The sequence below is a fragment of the Lissotriton vulgaris genome, chromosome 2_1 (assembly GCF_964263255.1).
Source record: "Lissotriton vulgaris chromosome 2_1, aLisVul1.2, whole genome shotgun sequence".
NCBI classification, from domain to species: Eukaryota; Metazoa; Chordata; class Amphibia; order Caudata; family Salamandridae; genus Lissotriton; species Lissotriton vulgaris.
In genome coordinates, this window is record NC_141687.1 from 353762730 (window position 1) to 353775940 (window position 13211).

The 13211-nt window shown below is 41.4% G+C and overlaps 1 protein-coding gene across 1 annotated transcript in view; it reads left to right on the top strand.

Moving 5' to 3' along the window:
• The window catches only part of DHRS13 (dehydrogenase/reductase 13), a 154761-nt gene that overhangs the window by 111536 nt on the left and 30014 nt on the right, over positions 1 to 13211 (top strand). The gene's annotated exons all lie outside the window — the stretch shown is intronic.

A 13211-nucleotide genomic window follows, 5' to 3' on the forward strand; every position in this document is an offset into this window, starting at 1 on the left:
GAGATCATGTAGAGATCTCCTCATCCCCCAGGATAGTTCGATTTAACAGTAAGTAGTAAAGCGAAATGATTTTCAATCATCTCAGGAAAGGATTTTCAGTTTGGTCTAATAAAGCATTGACTCTTGTTTTAGCGATGTGATAACTTGATAAATTCATGTAATGATTTGGCAGTTGGTATGAGAGCTCACTGTAAAGATCTGGATAATGTCTTACCTTTTCTTCTGTAAGATATTGAACAGAAACTTTAATAGGGGTTGCATTAAAGGTTACCTACCTCCAATAAAGAAGAGGAACAGGAATAAATATATATATATATATATATATATTACCTACTGGCGGTCGCCAGTAGGTATATATAGTTAGAATTTTCAGAAATCCCATAGGAAAAAAATCCTATGTCGAATAACTTTGGCGTTTGTGGACGGAATTGGCTGAAATTTTCAGGAAAATGGCACATTTTGTTTCTGAGCAGCCCCTGAAAATTTAGGGGGGGGGTTCGTCAAGGGGGGGCGAGAAAAAAGGGGGGTCCCAAAACACGTTTTTCCCATTCATTTTTCCATAGGGCGGTTGGAATCACTTTTAGCTCGAACGGCTGAATGGATTTACACGAAACTTGGCAAAATTGTAGATATGGTTTGCCCGACGTGCCTTTGCTATGTCTCAATATATGTGCTCCAGTGGATTTTGAGAAATTAACGTTTTAAAAAACAGATATATCTGTGACAGCGCTCCAGTTAGCGCCCCGGTTCGTGTACCTGACGCGTAAAGGAACTTCGCGAAGCGAAGCTGATTGGCTCTCCGGTGTCTGTCAACGTTCTAAACAGTCCGGAACGGCCGCCATCTTGTCTCTCGGTAGGATCGAGAGACAAGAGGTGGAGAAAAACGAAGGGGGAAATGAAGGAAAGGGGGCAAGGTAGACCCCTCCTGACCCCCTAGGATTGATGAGGGGGATATTAAAGTGCCCCGCGGGCCCAAAAAAAAAAAAAAAATTCGATTTTTCGCGGTAGAGGCGCGTCCCGGTACGCGAACCGGGCAGCGAACCGGCAGCGTAATGGGAGTCTGAGGAGAAGCTGATTGGCTGTCAACATTGTAAACAGTCCGGATCGGCCACCATCTTGTCTCTCGGTAGGATCGAGAGACAAGAGGTGGAAAAAAAAGGTGTAAATGAAGGAAAGGGGGTAAGGTAGACCCATCCTGACCCCCTAGGATTGATGAGGGGGCTATTAAAGTGCCCCGCGGGGCAAAAAAAAAAAAAAACCATCGATTTTTCGCGGTAGAGGCGCTTCCCGGTACGCGAACCGGGCAGCTAACCGGCAGCGTAACAGGAGTTCGCCATCTTGTATTTTTGGAGCGTCCGGTTCGCGTACCGGGTAGCGTTCCGGTAAGCGTAACAAGGGGAAAACCAAGAGAAACAGTAAAATAAAATTTAAGGGAATAGATTTCCACCAAACTTGCCAAAATTGTAGGGACTGTTTGTTTGATGTGCCTTTGCAAGGCCTCAAGATATGTGCACGTGTGGATTTTGTCTAATTAAGGTTATAAAAATATATATATCTGTAAGCGTGCTCCGGCGCGCTTACGTTACGGGTTTTGTTTGCGCTGCAGAGCCGATACGTCACGGTTATGCGACGCGTCATGAGGCGTGTCACGTGGCTACGTGATACGTCACGTCATAAAGAATTTATTTTACAGCTATAGATATTAGCTTTTAAAAAAACAATGAAATTCACTGAAAAACCATAGGTTATAGACCATATATAGTTAGGAATTTGCATTTACAAAACCTTGAAAATTCACTGAAAAAACCATAGGTTAGAGACCATATATACAGCCATATTCATCAATCTCCCGTTTTGCGAGGCCCTAATAGCGAATTATAGCGATTCGCTATTAAGGACTCGCAAAACGGGATTCATGTAGGATTCGCAAAAATTATTGCGATTCCTACTGATTCCTTATTTGCGATTATCAAATTGCTAATCGCAAATAAGGAAAAACTCCCCATTCATTCCTATGGGCCAAAAGGCCCATAGGAATGAATGGGGAGTATTCCTTATTTGCGATTAGCAATTTGATAATCGCAAATAAGATTGCGATTTGAAGGGTGCCAGGGGTGTCCAAAGGACACCCTGTAGCACCCCTCAAATGTACATTTGAACAGGTGTTGCGCACACACATGTCCAGAGGACATGTGTGTGTGCAACATGCAAAAGAAAAAATGCACAAAAGTGATTTTTAATCGTTTATCGCAATTTACCACAAAGTCAGATTTCGTGGTAAATTGCGACCAAATATTGCGAATTCGCAATTTCTAATAGGGTGATGAAATGCATCGCAAATGCAAAAATCGCACTCGCAAACGGCCAGATTCTCAGAATCTGGCCATTTGCGAGCGCTATTCAGGTTCATGAATATGGCTGATAGTTAGCTGGACATTTTATTGATATAAAACCAATGAAATTCCATATATAGTTAGTTGCACTAACTATATATTTCGCGCATCCGCAATCCAATGCTGATGATGTCACATATTACATCATTCATGACATGGTCAGTGACATCACTGATGACATCTCATTTAACATCAATGATCACACCACTGATGATATACTTCATGTGATAATACAATGCACCTCCTTACACTCTAATATAACCTCTGTTACACCTAGTGTAAAATACAGAGTATGCTCTTTTCCTGGGTCTTCCAGAGTACTTGGTCCAGCGTCTGCAGGTGACACAGAACTCGGCAGCGCGCGCTATCTTTGGTCTGCATAGACGCGCACGGGCATCTGGCCTTCTGCGGACGCTGCATTGGCTCCCTATCCGTAAACGGATTATGTTCAAATCTTTGACGCTGGTGCATAAAGCTCTGTTTGGCTCAGGCGCAGGATATCTTCAGAAGAGATTGGCTTTCTATCGCCCTGCTCGCTCACTGCGCTCGGAATCCCTTTTCACGGCTGTGGTTCCTCGCGTGAGGAAGGCCCGGATTGGGGGGCGCTCCTTTAGCCTCAAGGCCTCCCAGCTGTGGAACTCGCTTCCACTGGAACTTCGCAGCACTCCCACCCTGCTTCAATTCAGAAGGAATTTGAAGACTTGGCTTTTTAACCTCTCTGTTTAGGTGGATTTTCTTCCTTGTTCTCCCCTGGGCTTTTGTTTTTCTCTTGTTATGTTGTTATACACTGTAGCTTTATGTGGAAAGCGCCGGGACACTCTTTTAGAGTAGCCGAGCGCTATATAAACATATTTTAACATTTTAACATAACATTTTTGAAACCATTGACACACGAATAACATTTACTACATACGCACTCACTGATTCCTACGTCTACCCACACATTCACCCATACAATCACTCGTACATACAGTCACTCATCATACAACACTATCATATGCACTCATACACCTATGCAGACACTCACACACTGCCACTCATCCATGGAGTTACTCACACACCTAGTCAGTCCTGTAAAGAATTAATCACACTTTGATTTCTTCATCTATACAGTTAAACACAGAACACCTTACATTTTTACACATATACTAACACATACTTACTCACTGATACAATCAAATCCTTCATCCATACTCTTATACATCCACTCATTCTTCAATATGTAAAACATATTTAAAATTTTAAAAAACACACAGTCACTGGATGATGTCATCAGTGATGTCATCAGTGATGTCATTTGAGATGTCATCAGTGATGTCATCAGTGATGTCACTGACCATGTCATGAATGATGTAATATGTGACATCATCAGCATTGGATTGCAGATGCGCGAAATATATAGTTAGTGCAACTAACTATATATGGAATTTCATTAGTTTTATATCAATAAAATGTCCAGCTAACTATATATGGTCTCTAACCTATGGTTTTCTCAGTGAATTTTCAAGGTTTTGTAAATGCAAATTCCTAACTATATATAGTCTATAACCTATGGTTTTTTCAGTGAATATATATATATATATATATCTCCAATTACCACTCCGGTGCTAGGTCCACCACAAGGAGAAACACAGACACTTGAATAGCTGTTCTCACCACTGGCAACAGTTATTGTTATTGTTATTGTTATTGTTAACTACAGCTTATATAGCGCCAAATCACCTACAGGTCTCAAGGTGCTTTATGACAGAAGGAAGCTAAGCTAACACTACAGAAAGATAAAACTATACCCCTAGGTGGAGATTAAAGCTTCTCTGAACAGGAATGTTTTCAAGGATTTCCTGAAACGCAACAGGTTAGATTCTTTACGAAGAGATTCGGGAAGTTTGTTCCAAACTTGTGGGACGACCACCGAAAAAGATCTTCTGCCCTTTGTGGCTAGTTTATAGCGAGGGCAGGACAGTAGTTGGGTATCTGAAGACCTTAGTGATCGAGTCGGTTTATAAATTCCAAGGCGTTCTTTAATGTAGGCCGGAGCATTACCATAAATTGCCTTATGGGCAATACACAGGCTTTTAAACTCCACCCGTTGTTTTATGGGGAGCCAATGCAGCTTACACAGCAATGGTGATGCATGAGTGCGTCTAGGTAGCCGAAAGATCAGCCTAGCTGCATCGTTCAGGATCACCTGCAGTCTCTTTATCAGGGTTTGGGGAAGGCCCAAATATAGGGCGTTCCCATAGTCCAGTCTCGAAATGATTGTAGCCGAGACAATTGTCCGAAGTGCAGATGGAGAAAGCAAAGGGACTAACTTGCGTAGCTGTCTAATTAAGTTAGTGCAGGTCCCAACCACTGAGGAGATCTGGCTGACCATTGACAGCTCATGGTCAATCTTAATGCCAAGAATTTTAACGTTGGTGCAGGGTTTAGGGGCGGGCCAAGATCTTGCTGCCAAAACAAATCACCCCATGGGGATACTTCTGATGAAACCACCAGGACCTCCGTTTTTTCGGGATTGATCTTCAACGAGTTTGCTGTCATCCAATTCACTGTATAACTAAGTATTCTTTGAGCATGGGTCTGCGCCGATGCAGTGTTATCGATACTGAATAACAACTGAGTATCATCCGCGTAATTATAGGTTTTACAACCCATGCGTGCTAAAGAGGCAATTAGGGGCTGCAGGTAAAGATTAAAAAGGAGTGGGGACAGGGCGGATCCTTGGGGAACCCTACATCTCAAAGTACCCAGGTTTGATGTACAATCCTCCAATTGAATCTGTCCAAGAGCAGGGTATTGCTGACAGTATCGAATGCCGCTGACAGATCTAATAATATCAGGGCACTCGGTTTTTTACTGTCAGCCATACCTCTAAGCTCATCAAGCACAGAGAGCATCACTAGTTCGGTGCTGTGATGCGCACGAAACCCAGCTTGACGTTCGTGGAGGAGATGATGTGACTCCAGAAAAGATGACAAAGACAACAAAACATGTTGTTCCAAAATCTTGGACAAAAAAGGAAGTTGAGATATCGGCCTGTAATTCTTTAGAATAGTAGGGTCAGCTCCCAGCTTCTTTATTAGGGGCCTGACTCGAGCTTCTTTAAAGCTAGATGGCAGCCGGCCAGAATCTAATGAATTATTTAGTAAGGAAACAAAAAAACTTCCCAAAGTAGGAAGTGCCAGCTGAAAGATACTGGGAGGACAAGGATCTGCAGGGGAGCCGGATTTTGTACGATTCATAAGCTGTTCCAAGATCTTAAGATCAATCGGGGGAAATTTAGAGATGGTATATTTTGGCGGAGGGAGTGGGGAATGTGGAAGACAGGGATAATTGCTCGAGGTATTCTGAATGTCAATCAGGATAGTTTGTACTTTATCGAGAAAGTAATGTTGGAAAGTATTACAATCAATGGGAGATTCTGATCTATCTACTTTCTTGCTCAACTCAGTTAAGATTCTAAAAGTTTCTTTTTGAACATTGTCCGCATTTTAATTCGAGTTTCATAGTACTCCGCTTTAGTTAATTTAATATAGTTCTTGTACGATTTGAGAAACGTTTTATAGTGGTCCTTATCGACGAGATCGTTTGATTTCCTCCAACGTCTCTCTAACAGGCGTAATTTGATTTTATGTTCCCTCAAAGCGGAATTGAACCATGGGGCTCCCTTAACTGCTCTGTTTATTTTTTGATTTCTTTCAGGTGCTATTTGGTCGATAGCCTGACCAAGATTTTGCATAAGATAGAGGTATTCCTGATCGAGGTCCCCATGTGCATTGTGAAACTGTAAATTTTTAAGAAGAGTATCTGACAGAGTTTCTGAGTCCATTTTTTTCCATTGTCTGACTTTTTTAAATTTAAGAGATGAAGGTTGGGACGAAAAACCGTCCACTGGAATGTCACAGTTTGTCATATAGTGATCTGACCATATGCAAGGTATAATGTCTGTCAGTGCTACGGTCAGGTCAGAAGTCCAGACAAGATCCAGCGTGTGACCTTTGATGTGAGTAGGAGTCTCTACTAGTTGTTTAAGTCTAAGTGAGGTCATAGTATTTTCCAACAGACGCGTTGCCCCGTCTTTACATGGGTTGTCCCAGTGGATGTTAAAATCTCCAGTTATAAGAACCCTTTGATAGTGTGTGGAAATGTCTGAGACAATTGGGGTCAGTAGATCATTAAACAATGTAGTGGATTTTGGTGGGCGATAGACTGTAAGAATGTCCAAACAGGTATTTTTCAATGAAATCTTTATTTAAACCAGGTGCGCAATAGTCAGGCAGGATATATATAGGTCCAGTGGAAGGCAAGCTGTTGACGAAACGCGTAGGCCGACCGATTTAATGCACGTTATTTTGCACATGGTGTGTGAATAAATAAGCTTTTGAATAATCCTACCTGCTTGCTGTGCCGTGACTTCTGCTGGGAGGGTCGAAGCAAGGAGAATCCAAGAAATATATATATATATATATATATATATATATATATATATATACTTACACACACACACACACACCCACACACGGGACTGTTACGTGTGATTGGACAAGGGTTGTTATAGAGACTAATTTCCTGGAGGTTCATGGGAAATGTAGTTAATCATGATTTTTTTTGTACTATTAATTATGTTCTTTGACGTCTACTGGTTAATAAATGTGAAGAAAGATATGCATGATCCTCACCCCAGTGTCCCTAATAGAAATGAAACGTTCCTTCTCGTTAGCTGGGAAATGTGTCATTCTATCACTGTCATTCTCTACGACAGGCAGGCCAAGAGCATTTTAAGTCCCTGTGTGCCACGGTGCACGTTTAGTCAGAATGAGATTCTATCGCAGGCGCCCCTCCTATCCAACCAATTGTCAATGTCACTCTGGTTGAAGGACAACCACCTCAGGTCTGGGTTGACGTCATTTCTGCTTTCCTAATTCCATGGCCTTGTCTGATTCCTCAGCGTTCTCTTCTACATCTAGGCTGGAGATACAAACGCCTTGAGACTGTTTCCCTGTTGTGGGTCTTCTGGATCTAGAAGTCTCATAACTGTTGTGGAATGTGAGACACTTGCTATAGGCTGTATATATGGGCGGCATTAAAGACAGTGGAATCCCCCTAAGACCGTCTGTTTACAATGTATATTTCTTGTACATCACTGAGGAAGGTGATCATGTTAGATGGAAAAGCCTGCTGGTGTGTGTTTATTAGGTATGCTGGGTATGTGTTTTTATTTCTTGTTTCTATTGTTCTCATATAATGTGCATAGCGAACAGTCGAGCCCTGTATCTGTTTTCTGTGTATGTGTTGTGCAGCGTGTGCATGTGCATTTTGTGTCCGTATCTGTAAGGTATTTGCTTGGTGTGTTCAAATTGTGTCATGTGTTTATTTAGTTCTTGTTTGTATGTTTTCTGTTTGCGTGCGTGGAAAGTGTATGTTTCTATGGTTGTGTATTTTTGTTCCTGTATAAGAAGAGTATTTGAAATTGCAGAATCCTGTTAGGCAGGTTGTTTTGGGTTTGCACGGTCTCTGTTCCCGGTACTCATGTTATTATTTCTTACCGTAACAGGAGCGCTGCATTCCTGTAGACAGTCACATGACTGTGCGAAGAGTTATAATTTGAGGGATTTTCCATCTAATGCTTAACCTGACATTAGTCTGTCAAACCAGGCCCTTCGTGCTTACTAACGTCATTGCAGGGATTGAAGTCTGCTTCCTACCCATATTTTAACCCAAGTAAGTGTTCATGTGTTGGAAACACCGGACTGGTATTGTTAGTACTTAGTGCCATGAAATGAGTCTTCTTTAGTAAGGCTTTCCCTGAGTTATTGGAACGACATCTGAATGATTGAGTTCACTACAGAGTCTGCTTCTGGTAAATTGTCTCCAGTTCTGAAGACCACGCCCAGTTCTGGAGATTATTGAGGGAGGAGACCCCTGGAATATTGTTGTCAGCTCGTTCTTGGGGGCGTGGATCATTGTGTCCAGTTGTGGAGGCCAGATACACTGTAGCATTATGACCATTTCTGGATACCATGTCTGGCTGGAACAATACATGTATTTCTAAATGTCCCCTCTGACAACTGTTGCCCAATTATGGCATTACATAAAGCATTGTCCACAACCGGAGGCCAAAGCTCAAAAGTTGAAAACAGCGGAAGCACCTGGAGAAGAGCTCAGCTAAATATGGAGACGCTAGACTTCATTCTTAGTCTGAGATAGAGACAAAAGAAAAGAGATGTGGTAGAAACATTTAAATACCTCGGTGGGTTAAAATCTAATCGAAGAGGGGGATAGGATATGACGGGGGAGTAAGCAAGCATATCTCACTGGAAATGTGGCTCTATAGCAAGTATCCATGAAGTAACCCTTGAACGAGAAGGCGCAGGAATAACAGTTATTCCTAGCAGAAAAGACAGATCAGCAAGGGTAGCTGGGGCAAAAGCAATAGTGGGAGAAAGCCTTGGTGCAGAGACAGCAGCTTAATCCTGGTTCATGAGCAAAGAGGGCACTGAGGACTAAATTGGATCAACCGTGCAAAAATGTACATGGTAGAAGGTGGGCTTGACTGGATAAATCTACAAGAGAGTGAGATTGTCAGGGCTGTACAGTATGCAGAAACACATTCCCGTACCTTGGGTACCATGTACATGGAATACAAATATCCATATTTAGTTCTTTTCAATGCTTCATCTGAGAGCGGAATATTCACCATGGTGGTGAACTGCTACAGCAGACCTTGTCACAGATGCTGAAGAGCAATCCTAGTGTATGAGCAAAGAAAGCCCTGAACACTAGGTTTGCTCAGCCTTGTTTTGAGGGAAAATGTGTACTGGAAAGGTCTCCTGGGCTATCAGCTACGTGTCTAAGATGGCATATAGTCATTAATAATTTCTGCTTTACAAAGAATGCGTATGTGTTGTATACACGTTTAGTTTCCATTGTTTCCTTTTGCTTTAAGATGATGCGCCATGCCCCTTTTTAGGTCTCGCGTAGCATTGCACAGCAACGGTCTGCAAGACTCTTGTGATGAAGGAGATTTCAGAAGGGGTCTTTAAGCTCCACCCCTTATTTCCATTGGCTGGCATCACCTTTTATGCTAAATGGTGGCCTGCCATTGGAAATTAGGGTTTTTGGTGGACGCCCTTTGGCCTACGAGCCGGACTTGGTGGCCTGCTTTGCTGCTGTCGCAAAGCAGTTTCTAAAGATTTATGGGGCCATGTGTTAATAACACAAGGCCCCATAAAGACAAGAGATCCCTATGGCTTTGTTCCTGATTCCCAAAGTTCAGCAGAAGTGAGTCTGTGCGTGTTAACTATTCCCCTACATGGGTCGCCTTCGTTTAATACAATGGCAATCCGGTATAAAGAAAAAGAATTGCCATTCTTTAAAAAAATTAATTTTTTAACCTACGCAGTAGAATTAATGTTATACAATACAAAACAGACTGTGTAGTCAGCTGACAGACCTGTCGTGCATTTATGAATCTTTTATATTACTCTGAGGCACGAGCAAAACACGTAACGGGATATTAACGAATAATTATTACAGGTCTTCTCTGGAAAATCGCTGAGATACATTGTTAGCGCAGGTTTAGAGATAGCTCGAGTTGTCTGTGAAATTATTACGCTACAATGGTCAAACTTGGTTTTTGTCAAAATGCAGCTTAAGGACTATAGCGCCGACTTTGAAGCTAGGGAACCAGGTTCGAGTCTGGCAGAAGGCTCAGGCATCCTGTGATTCTGGGCAAATCACTTAATCTCCTCGTGCCTTAAAAAATGAATGTATTGGTGTGTAATGATCTTGTAAAGCACTCTGATACCTTCGGGTCGAGTTTGCGCAATATATATATATATATATATATATATATATATATATATATATATATATATATATATATAACAACTAGCAAAATATGACTATGGAGTGAAAATAAACAAGGGCACAAAACGGGCCACCCATGAACATCGCCGCTCACGAATGCACAAAATATAATTTAAATCTAAACAAAAAGTGCTGTGCACACGTCTGAGTGTAGTGGGTTTTAGTGTAAAAACCAAACTTCTAACACAAGGATCTTGTAGAAATAATGAAGGTTGACATCTCAATTTTTTTTCAAGTAGATGAATTTATAAGTCAATCCAGATCAATACAGAGTAAAATAAACCAGCCGACACGTGTTTCGTCACAGCATGTTACAATTGTGACTTCAGGGCTGGGAAGGACACAAAAATAAACAAGTAAAATAAAAGAAAGAAGACGCTAAAATAACTTTGTTGTGTGAAACAAAAAAGAAAAATGAGAGAACGCGCAAAAGGAGCAATCGCAAAGGAAACACCCTGCTGAAAGTGGAAACCCTATAGTGCAAAAGTACATCATTGTAGTGACTTCCTAATACGTAGAAAAACCAAAATTGTTCAAGGGTGTTGTAATCATTGAAGGCAAGTAAACTTTTGGTGGAAGCGCAACGGAAATCAGCCATCTAAGAGAAGATAAAAAATAATTTTTCCGCACTAGAATAGCACGCCCAAAACAATCTGTGCTTCGTTTGATAAAGGTTTAAAGTATCTTCGCCTAAGAGAAGACCAAACTGTACACAATATGTCATGCTTGCAGACCGGATTTGTTTAAGTGGTAACACATTTATGTTAAAAGTTCAAGACTTAAAGTAAAACCAAGAATAAGCCATCTGAAGGAGTGGTGCATGGCCACGTTAAAGTCTAGATAACATGCTATCAAGTTCATGCACAAAAATGACTAAAATTGAATACGAAACCTCCAAGTGAAAAAAAACATTTTAAATGAGCTCAAGCTCTCATTTTAAGTCCACCAAATAGAGCTATCCCAACGATTATACAAGAGAGCGAATTTACATGCAATGCCTCCAAAAGAGACCAAAAAACAACAAAATAGAGTGCAAAGTCATACATAGCCAGGGTGCATGCTGTCGATGAAAATGAATCTATGTGGCAAACCTGCATCATATGACGTAATGTGAAACCAAAATGGTTAATATGAGAGAACAATAGAAAAGATAAAGAGAGACAAGAGACCAACATGGACTTGTTTGATAAATATTAACCCACAGGCACAAATCTCATGATTCCGTGCGTCCGGAGAACCATGGTGGGTATGTCGAGGTCAAAAACATAGTATACAGAGAGAGAAAAGGGAAACAAGGACCCGTGTGAATTGAGTCTATAAACGCTCCAGCTAAGCGTTAATTAAAAAATCATAAAGGTTAAGGATTTACCTGTTGGTATAATATGGCGGTAAATAAATCTGTGGGAAGGCAAGAACAATATGACCCATTTAGAATGGTTCTACAAGTTGCTAAATCTACTGACAAGACAAATGTAATATGAAAAAAGGCTGTGAGTGCTTACCAACACACCAGTGATAATTCCAACCTGGTTGTGGTCAAAGGAGTGAGCGATCCAGGCTAAAGATAGGGAGATATAAATTCAACATCTCCGCACGTCTCCGGGTCAAGAGACAAGATTGTAATGGACGGGTGCGTCCGTTACGTTGTTGTATTGCGTTTTAGGACCCTTGTGTAATTTTCCCGATTCATGCCCTTATATAGATATAAAATACTGTATCCTAATATAGGCATAGAAATCAGAACCATATTAAGACATAGCTCAAGTAGTCCTAATACGGCTTGGCTACTTCCACAGTTCCAAAAATCTACAACGATTTCTTGGAAAAACCCGCCTTCAGTAGTTAGGGACTTCCCCCTGCATGAATATCAATTTATCCAAGAAATTGTGGAGTTTTCAGAGAAGGAAGTCTCTAATGACGTTATTATGTCCAATCTTACGTCAAACTCGGCACCTTCAAGCTATAAATATGCCCACACTTGTCCAAACAAACACACAGTGGTTTGGAGCAGTTCCACTATCTACTTGCCCGACGCCCTGCTGCAGCAAATGCCGAAGGAAGCCGACCCTCCAGCTGACGCACTGAAAGACGCTGTACTTTCTCCAGCTGAGAAATCCAGCTCCCGTGTTTCCAGCTACCCTTGCGGGTTGCTGGGAAATCGAGTCCTGAGAGAGAGATACAAGACCTCCTACATTCTAAAACCAAGGTACGGAGCTCATTAAACCCTAAGAGAATTCTTGGAGTAGATTCTTGGCAAAAGAATACTAAACTTAAGCTATACCTCACATACTTCTGCCCTTGTACTAGACCTAGGTTAGGTCTTTTAGAAACACCAGTACTTTTAGTCATTATTTGTCACTGTATCTATCATATGCATTTTAGGTATTCTATGCCTTAGAAACCATATCATCCTGTTACAATATTATTTTGTAATACTCTTTTTACTGTATGCACTTTACCTCATGCTAAGTATTGCGATTGTAGCAGTTCATTTCTTATGCTTGAGAAAGAAGACTGTTCAATAAAAACCCTTTTTATTGAAAACGCCCGTCTCTCCATTTCTCTGCACCTCTGGTGAAATTAAGCATGCACGATTGACTGAGTGAAATAACTATTGTTTCCGCGACTCTAGAGATTGATTTCTTATTCTTGGGAAACAAAGTTGTCATGTTTTAAACGGTGGTCAGAAACGAATCCCTTCTTGTTCATTCGAGAAAGTTTCTAGTGACCTCTGAGCTAGCTGGCACACTTCAGTCCTACGTCTAAACTACAGGATGCACTATTCCAATGTGCAGAGCCTATTGGGAATATAGGAGCTACACTACAACGGTGGTGGATCTGTAAGATGATGGTGGAGTAAAATCTGAATACACTATCCTAGGATCGGGACACCAAGAATCCATGGGGTTCTGGCAAGGCTTACCTGTGCTGTAGTTGCAGTGCGTCTCG